Genomic DNA, 7302 nt, shown 5'->3' on the forward strand with positions numbered 1-7302 from the left:
TTCCTAGCGCCACGCAAAATCTCCTTCTTCGACCTTTGAACCTCCAGATTGGAAACAGTTAAAGAAAAAGGAGCTCTTAATTACCTCATGGAATGTGGCAGGCCTCACCTCTACCCTGATATCGAAATCTGGACGAGAATTTCTTCAAAACAGTGACATCATATGCCTGCAGGAAACTTGGGCACTCAACCCCACAGTGTTATAAGGTTTCCATGAGCTCTTTAAGCCGGACACATGTACAAGCTTATTTGGCAGGCCATCAGGTTGCCTTTCAATCTTTATCAAGCAATCAGCTAAAATTCAAGTATCCCCATGCTCCCAAAACCGCGGTGGGCTGCAAGTCGTATCAATAGTAAAAGGGTTAAGATTCGGTCAGAGGACTTTCCCTCTGCTCCTAATCAACTGTTACTTCAACTCTCAAAAATACCTGAAAGCACATGTAATGGTCTCTCTTTGTACAAGCTTAAAATAAATTCTTGTATCCTATCCTTCCCAAGAAGTAATGATCGCGGAGGATTTTAACACCAAGTCCCTGGGCAAATACTCCAAGAGGGTACAAATGAGCAAGGAACCGGAACAAGTCAATGAGCTACTTGCCTCATTCAACTTAAAGTCTGCGTACCAAGTCATGACACGACCCACGAACACGCCTTGTCCCACATTTAAAGGTATCTCAACAATTGACTACATCTTTATGTCCCCCCCTCCACCTTGGCAGACCACCTTCGGAATTTTGAAATATCAAATCGAGGAGAAAGTGATCATAATCCCCTAGTCTTAACCCTGGACCTAAATCATCCGAAAGCGGACACATTTCTGGGGTTAGGCATTTCAACTGGAGCAGAAATAAAGACTCTAGTCAGGAGAATCAAATGGTGACTCTTTCATTCCACACAGGTGGTCAAAAGGCTTGGCAACAGAAATAACAGCTATATGAACCGACTTGGGGGCAAATTCTAACACAGTGGGATACAATGAACGAAGAACTATTAGATTCCATCCTGGGGCGCAGGTGCCATTCGCAATCCATAAAGCCACTGCAATGCTACCGATACAAACAGTTGTTCAACTGGGAAACCAATCCCTCAAGGAAGAACCTAAGGAGAACCATTTGATTATGTAAAATCAACCCCACAAGCAAAAATGTAAAGGCAGTAAAAGACTTGAGGAAAGCACATAACAAGGTTGTTTGGAAACTTAAGAAGGGACAAAAAGAAAAGGAGTGGCTAAAGATATTCAGGATGCTTAAGGAAATATATCTCGTTCATTTCTGGAACTACGTGAACAAATTAAAATCACCTTACCCAACAAGGGAAAACGCAGTTTCTGAATCCGAATGTGAGAAACATGTAACCGGCCTTTTTTCCGCTCATCACAAAATAGACAAAAAGAGGTCTACCCTGCAGCAAATAGGAGACCCACAAGAATTAACCGCACCGTCCCAAATTGTAAAACTAATTAAGGATATGAAAGGCGACGGAGCGCCTGACCCAAACGGTCTCCCGGCTGGGAACTTTAAAAGTGCACCAGAAGACTGGGCATCTCTTCTGACTCCTCTTTTCAACCCAGCCTACAGCTTGGGTCTAATTCCAGAAGCTTGGAGAGGTTCCAACCTATGCCCAATATTTAAAAAAGGCGATCCCTTAAAGCCATGTAATTATCGCCTAATAGCTTTGCTAGACTCGAAGGCAAGATCTTATGCACGAATTTTGCAAAAAAATCTGTAAAGCTGGGTAATAGAAAATGAGCTGCTCCCCTTTTTCCAAACAAGCTTCCGTGGAGGAGCAGCCACTAACGACAATATCATTGCACTAGCCACCCTTAGCCATCAAGCCGTGCAGCATAAACAACTCCCACTCTTTTGCTGTTTTAATGATTTTACTGTAGCATGTGACAAAGTTGACAGACAGACTTTGTGGAGGAAACTGGCATGCTGGGGTATTCCATCACCTCTTTTAACAGCCATAATCTCCCTGTACTCTGCAACATGGGTTTGTGTGAAACCGGGCCGACTTTGAAATAAGGCTGTGTGTGCTAGTGCCCCTGCATTTTAGTCTATACACAACAGACCTGGGAAAAGCCTCGGCTAACAGCTGCCGTGCCCTCCCTCGTTTAGGTCATAGATCACTCCAAATTCTTCAATATGCGGAAGACATTGTTATCATGGACCACACCAAAGTAGGGCTTCAACGAGCACTGACCAGCCTACATCCATATAATGCAAAGAACTTTCTCAACATCAACCCAGATAAAACCAAAATACTTGTATTTGTTCGCTACAAGAACAAAAAACAAGTTTCATGTAATGCGACCTATGATCCTCACTTCAGCCCTCAAATATAGGAGTCTGGGTCTGTGGTTCACTGAATCTGCTCAATCATCTGCTCATAAAAATGCTTTAAAAAAGAAATCAACAGCAATTATCTATGGCTTAGACAGGCTTATTAACAACTTAAACAGCCCGTCTGCAGAAGAAATAAGCAAAGTCATTCAACCCTCTCTTCTCCCAGCACCACAATATGGCCATCAAGCCTTCCCTGAGCATGCTCGGAAGACCTGGAATATGCTCAGTGCATGGATATGAGAAAATCTTTCAACCGCCGAAATACATCCGTAGAGCAAGACCCAGATTGGATCTTGGGTTGGTAAAACAATCCCTCATTATCGAGGCAGACTTCCTCAAATTTTACATTTGCATATTAAAATCACCAGAGAACTCGCTCAAGGCCTGCCGCAGAAGCATTTTCGAAAAAAACCAGGATCCCCGTGGAATAAACAACTTCAGAGTGTGGTAGTAACTACTGCGATAAATCAAGCAGTGATCACTCTGGAGCCTATGTCCTACACAAAATGGAAAAAGACCATCAACAGACAAGTGCGACCGGCCTCATTTCAGCAAGATCAAGCTTCCGTAAAATCAACAGAGTTCTTGTGCCCTTTAAACTTTTCATATTTGGTAGCAAAAGCCTAGACCTATCTATCAGCTACCCTCAATTTAGAACCCGGAGAGAGATCATGTATATGCGTTTGCTGGGCCTACCGATCCTGGACTTCAACCCAGCATGGGCCAACCAGGACAACGGAGGTGCTTGCAGGCTATGCAATTACAAACACAAATCATGACCACACCTTCTGTGCTGTTGTCATAATCAAAGAAAGGAGAGTTCTACTCAAGCAATTATTTCTTAAACAAGTGGCCCGCACCTGCACCTGCACTGAGGCATTGGTAGTATGTTTTTCATAAGTGGAGGTTCCCACCCTGCTCGTTGCGGGAGATTTGTAAAAATACTCAGCGATGCACTACTCCCACAGCCTGAACCTTTGCAACGTCCTTCAAAAGTCCAGAAAATAATATCGGACTACTACACAAATAAAGTGGGAGACAAATAACTTTGACACCGGATATTCCAGGAAACACAAAGAGTTGGAGAAATGCCTTGGTGTCATGTTGTTATTGACGTACCCTGCAATGCCAAAGCAAGGCTCGCCCCAGGATTCCAGAGCGACCTTCCAAGAACCATAATTATCACTGAGCTAAGAATGCTCAACTGAGCAAACTCTAACACACTTTAAGTTCTTTTTCCGAACTTTAGTGAATATAGTATGGCACTAGCACTTTATACTGCTCTGTTGTCTCCGAAAAAACAGTTACAATCAAATAACCCAAAAACAGTTACAATCAAATAACCCAAAAACAGTTACAATCATATAACCCAAAAACTGTTACAATCATATAACCCACCTCCCCCAGATAATAGAGCAGTCATTTGTTAAAGGGTTCAATACAGGGAAAGAAGGGTGGGTTAACAATTTATCTATATATTTGCATGAACTGATTCGCAGTTTTGAAAGTTTTTATCCTTTTGTAATGGTTTTAATGAACTGATACAAATAAATTGAATCTTAATCTGATTCCAGGATCACAGGATCACATGATGTTGAGCTAACGCTGAGACTCGAACCTGATTCCCCAAGCTCTTACGGTTACTTAACATCTTTATTATAGTCATTTGCAACATTTATAAAAAATATTGACAAATACAATAGATTTCACATAGACAAAACCTATTGGTTTTGCCAATGCTTGTTCTTTATTATTACATATAATCTTGAAATACATACCTTCAGGATGTGTGCTGTTTGAAAACGTCTCCAACATTTGATTTTACTAAAATGTTGACAATGTAGAATAGCAACCCAGGCCAGCCAAAGGGTGCGCATAACTGACTTGCCTCTTAGTTCTCTATTGGCATTGTCAGGGTGGGGAGATGCATGAACGTTTCAAAATTCATGTTTGAAAACTATTCATTAAAAAATACTTGCACTGATTTAGTCTGATGTACTACTACTACTAAGATGAAACAGTTCTGCCTGTGAATAAAATGCATTTTTCGACTTTTTCATATTTTACGCGTTTGTTGCAAAATTTCTTCCAAAGGAAGGTGGCCCAAATGTTAGCTGTGCAGAACACCCTAGTTACTTGTTTTCTTTCATGTTGATTAACTTGTAAATAGATGCTGGCCTGTTTTGAATAGGGGCCGCATAAAAAGGTCAGGAGTGCACTTGCAGCCCCTCGACTATAGATCTATAGGGACATTAAAGTATAGATCATACAGCAGCACTGGCTTCAGTGCAGCATAGCTGAAAATAAAATTTCAGTGCAGCATAGCTGAAAGTAAAAAAAAAACACGATGACGCAGTCAATGCTTGCTGTGTCATAAAGCTTTTTATCTGTACTTTCAGCCATTTGCAACATGGCTAAAAACAGTGGCGAACTCAATAGATCTTGCATAGGCAGGATATAATGGCTTTGCCAATACTTGCTTCTAGTGTCGCTTATGCAACCTCCTAAAGCCAATACTTGGTAAATTATGTTCCTCAGACTTACATTTGGTAGTCCTTCACTAGTTGGATTTGCTTGTATTGGAGATTGAAAGATTTACCGTTGCTCATTGTATTGCAGTCATGGATGTTCAGACTTTAGCTACCTTCTCCTAACTCTAAGTGTCCTATCCTAGAAGCAGCTTGATGAACGATGGTTTGACCGTGAAGTGTGCATACGCTCTCTCCTCTCTTGATTGCACGCAAGTTTGATATCTGCCACGTCACAGCCAATGTAGAGTTTACCTGTCATGTCCCTGGCTTTTTTCTTATACCATCATTCCCTGCCACCTCTCTCCTCCACTTTATCCACTGGAAGGATGCGCACAGATAAATTACTTCCCAAAAGACATGGCGCCTCATTTAAGAGGCCCCTTGTGGCACTTTTGCGCCGGTGGAGCGTCACTTTTTGAAATTCTGGTGGCAAGATGTGCCAAAGCATATTTACAAGGCCACTCAAAGCCATATTATGTGGCATTGCATGGCCTTGTAAATATGTGCTCCTAGATAACTGCGTGAAAGGGAACTTCCATGGGTGTTGCTGTGGGTGTTCCCACGCAACACCTATGGAATCTTAAGCATTCACAGATTTACGAGGAATCGTAAACGTGGGAATGCGTTGGATTCTGCATTAGGGAGGTACAATGAGGAGAAATGTTCTAATTTCTCCTCGTTTTTCCTCTTTTTATGTGTGCTGCATTGTGCAGCACACATAGAAAGAGGAAATTGCCTCGATTGATTTGTACAGAATGGTGTCCCCTCCTGCACAAAATCAATCAACCTCGCAGCACAGGTACCCTTGCACCATGGTGCAAGGATGCCTGCGTTGGTGCATGGGCACCCATTGTGCACCAGCGCAGGTGAAAAGGACTGGAATGCGCTGTATCGCATAGATAGGGCACAAACCTGCCCTTTTCTTTTGACACAGGGCAGCGCTGCAAGATTCCTTGCGTTGCTGCCCTGTGCCAAAACCTCGTAAATTAGATGTTTTCTTGCAAGAGAGCTGAACAGAGAGGAACAGGATGGGCAGAAACCAGGAAGAAGACAGGCTGCAGCCGTGCCTTGAGATGAAGCAATATGCAAGCTACAGAGGTGAGGAACAGGCAAAGAAGAGAATAGAGGCGTGAAGTCGTGGAAAAAATGAGACATTTCCGATCTAGCCTCTGACCTTCCAGCTTCCTATGACCTCTGGCCTTCCAGACAAAGTTAGGTAAATTACATTTCTTGTACTGTCTTTGGTAGACCTGTAGGGCTGGGAAAGAGTCATTCATTTCCCATGAGTCTACCAAGTGCCTTTGAGTAAGAGAGGTAAGGCTTAGTAAAGTCACTCATTAGCTGTTATATCTTTGCTGGGTCAAAGTCATATTTTATCAAGTGTGAAACCCTGAGAGTTAAAACCTAGGCAGAGAAGAAATACAGAAGAAGCTAAAAACTTGATTGGGGTAGTCCTGGGGAAAAGTTCATTTATGTTGGCTTAATCTCTCATAATTTTGGGCATTTCGTGTTATTATTGTTATGTGAAATGCATGAGGTTACGCCATTACACAATGCTGTGTAATCGAGACTTCATTAGGGTAAACATCCTATTGCGGGAACGCAGGAAGAGCCCAGGGAAACGGAACGCCAGGAGCTGTTATCCATGTCATGCATGATTTTGCGCTATTTTTTAAGGATGCAAGGACAATTTTTGTGCCAAGTGCAATAGTCAGCACTTCATGCGATAGCGCATAATTTCACTCAATTTTTCATGCAATTTCTGCACAGGAAATTATGCAAATTTCACTCAGGTCTATTAAGGATGATAGAAGTGGCAGGACTGGCAAAGGCACATGTGTGCTGAAACTTTAAGTCTGTTTTTAGAGTCAAGCCTGCGAGACACTTGTTAACAAAAATGGCTTGTAGCCTGCCTGTTGCTTACCATTTGTTGGCTTGTGTGACTCTCTTCTTTACTGCTTCGTAATTCATCAAGGCAGGCCTAACATCATTTCCGTTCCTCTCTGTGGAGCAGGGATCAGGCACCGATCTATTCAACTTATTCAGTGCCCGCCTGCTGCTCCCGATGTGATTCAGGTGCTAATTTGTTCTGTTTCACTTTTAGTGCCCAGCAAACAGAATGCGTGTGACTGGCAAAAATGTGCCCAGCAGGACAAAAAAAATTGCAAAGATTGGCGCCGCATCTCCGTGCTATGTTCCTCGCGGCCCACTCGGCGGGTTCCCTCCCGCTAGACCAGCGTCTGGCTACTATCGTGGTTATTCATAAGGAGGGGAGGCCGCGGGACCGGGTCACATCCTATCGGCCTATTTCGCTGTTGAATGCGGAGCCCAAAATTCTCGCCAAGGTGTTGGCCAATCGGCTGGTTGGCGTAGTGTGCGACTTGATTCACCAGGATCAGTCCGGCTTTATCCCTCATCGCAACACAG

The sequence above is a fragment of the Triturus cristatus genome, chromosome 3_1 (assembly GCF_964204655.1).
Source record: "Triturus cristatus chromosome 3_1, aTriCri1.1, whole genome shotgun sequence".
Lineage (NCBI taxonomy): Eukaryota > Metazoa > Chordata > Amphibia > Caudata > Salamandridae > Triturus > Triturus cristatus.